Source organism: Limulus polyphemus, unplaced genomic scaffold (genome assembly GCF_000517525.1).
Source record: "Limulus polyphemus unplaced genomic scaffold, Limulus_polyphemus-2.1.2 Scaffold7685, whole genome shotgun sequence".
NCBI lineage: Eukaryota > Metazoa > Arthropoda > Merostomata > Xiphosura > Limulidae > Limulus > Limulus polyphemus.
This window is the reverse complement of record NW_013673295.1, coordinates 32,807-35,655: the sequence shown is the minus strand read 5'-3', so window position 1 is coordinate 35,655 and position 2,849 is coordinate 32,807.

The window sequence follows — 2,849 nt, the reverse complement described above, 5'->3', positions numbered from 1 at the left end:
GAAATCTGACAAACGTCTCAAACTTACATCCTTAATGAAATCTGACAAACGTCTCAAACTTACATCCTTAATGAAATCTGACAAACGTCTCAAACTTACATCCTTAATGAAATCTGACAAACGTCTCAAACTTACATCCTTAATGAAATCTCATCTTTATAAATAGGAACGAATGTTTTGGTTTTCACTACGAGTGGGTGGGTTGTTCTGACTAATGAAGGTTAGTCGTTTCTACCCTATTATACAGTAGAGTGTACGAGTTATTTAACACTTGACCGATTAATGGTGTCTGTTAGTGTCCAAAAACGGTTGAGGTGGTTTGCAGTTCAGTGTTTGACCCCAGGTCAACAAAGGTTACAGCAACCTTCATTGTTACAGTTCGGCACTCTAATCACTAGGCCAGGACCAGCCTATGACGTGTGGATATTGAATAGACATTATTTACTGGTCTAACACAGAATCTGTTAAAGTCCTAGAATAAAGGTCACCGGAGATATTACACCTCCGACTATATAGGTCACTGCAGGTCCGACAAGACCTTTTTTACAGTTTCGAAGGAAGCGAGTTACATCTTTAAGTAAGTCACTGGACATATTCAGTAGTGACCAGTAACGATTAATTCTTAAGCAGTAATATAAGAAGGGTCATAACGCATGATTCACGGAGAGTAATACAAGAAAAACTATCCGGAGGATGGAGGGGGGGGGGGGTTGCACCGTCTAATTTGCCCCCGTATAGGTTTAAGATATATTTTAAGGGTGTAAAAAAAAGAGTGGAATACTATTTTCAGTGAAGATTGTAAAAAATTTTTTACGAGGGTGCATCCCCCCTTCCTTTCCCCCGGTATGGCTCCAAATAGAGTGTCATCTAATTAACGTTTGAACTACGAGGTCTATTAAAACTTAGCGCTCACGACCCGCACCTCAACGTTGAAACATATAATACAGTCTTTATCAGCTCGTGCCCTAATTTCACACATAGTGTTTCTAAGTTTATCACTTCACTTCTTTGACCTCTGACTTGTGAAGTTTTTCGTACATCTCTGAGCTATATATATATTTTGTAGCAGGTAAAGAACCTGCCCTTAGGGAGGCACGTGCTATGGCTTACGTTCTACTTATCAGCCAAGGTGAAACACTGAAGGAGCAACGAAAACGTACGAGAAGACCGATGTCTATTATTGATAAATTAATTTAGTACTTAGATAGCCACCTTTAGACATTGCCATGATAATCTCTACTTTATTAAATTATTTAGATTATGGATTAAGTAGTTTCTATTCTCTATCATGATACTGTATTCAATCGGTTGTTAACAAACACCTTAATGAGGATCTATTAACGAGTCTACTGAAATAAGACCAAAAGTAAACAATTTTTGTTCTAACGATCTTGAAGTCCTGTGTTTTCTATCGTAACAGCATGACTAGTAACAACTCAGGCTTGTTCACGGATTAGTCATAACACATTCTTCCTGAGTGAGATCATAACAGCATGACTAGTAAGAACTCAGGCTTGTTCATGGATTAAACACAACGCATTCTTCCTGAGTGAGATCATAACAGCATGACTAGTAAGAATTCAGGCTTGTTCACGGATTAAACACAACGCATTCTTCCTGATATCATAACAGCATGACTAGTAAGAACTCAGGCTTGTTCACGGATTAAACACAACGCATTCTTCCTGAGATCATAACAGCATGACTAGTAAGAACTCAGGCTTGTTCACGGATTAAACACAACGCATTCTTCCTGAGTGAGATCATAACAGCATGACTAGTAAGAACTCAGGCTTGTTCACGGATTAAACACAACGCATTCTTCCTGATATCATAACAGCATGACTAGTAAGAACTCAGGCTTGTTCACGGATTAAACACAACGCATTCTTCCTGAGATCATAACAGCATGACTAGTAAGAACACAGGTTTGTTTAAAGATTATAGTATTACTTTTACAAGCCTTGCCAACGTAATACCGAACTTTACAAGAAGTGGAAATGATACAGCTAGACAAAACGAAACGCACAATACAGCTAGACAAAACGAAACGCACAAGCCGTTTGAGAAGAATTATGAAAATCCCTCAGACGTCACAAGGGCGAAACTCGGCTGATATAATTATCTGGAGAGCATTGGTCGTTTTGGCGAAACGTTAGCTGAAATAAAAAAAAAAGTTATTATCTGAAGTTAAAAAGGTCGTTTTGTTTTCAAAATTTACTGCCAAAATACCCACTTAGTTGTTAAACGTTCCGTGTGATGGCGCTATTCACTGCACATTGCAATATCGTTTCGTAGTTTGTAGTAAAGCACAAAGCTACACACGAGACTAACTGTGGTGTGCCCACCACGGGTATCGAAACCCGATCTTTAGCGATATAAGCCCTCATACTTACCACTCAGTCCCCAGGGGGCCACTTTCAACTGAATTCTGCTAGAATGTAAGCTGCTGAATATCATTTGAAATATATCTATAAATTCACGTGGATTTCTTACTTGGTGTTCCAAATTGTCAAGTACTTGGTAACTTTAAATCCTTCAGCTACATATCGTCAATTGTGGTTTTAAAAATCAAGTCTGGTTTAGGCTACTAGTATCAACAGATAAACCAAGTCTGGTTTAGGATACTAGTGTCAACAGATAAACCAAGTCTGGTTTAGGCTACTACTGTCAACAGATAAACCAAGTCTGGTTTAGGCTACTACTGTCAACAGATAAACCAAGTCTGGTTTAGGCTACTAGTATCAACAGATAAACCAAGTCTGGTTTAGGCTACTAGTGTCAACAGATAAACCAAGTCTGGTTTAGGCTACTACTGTCAACAGATAAACCAAGTCTGGTTTAGGCTA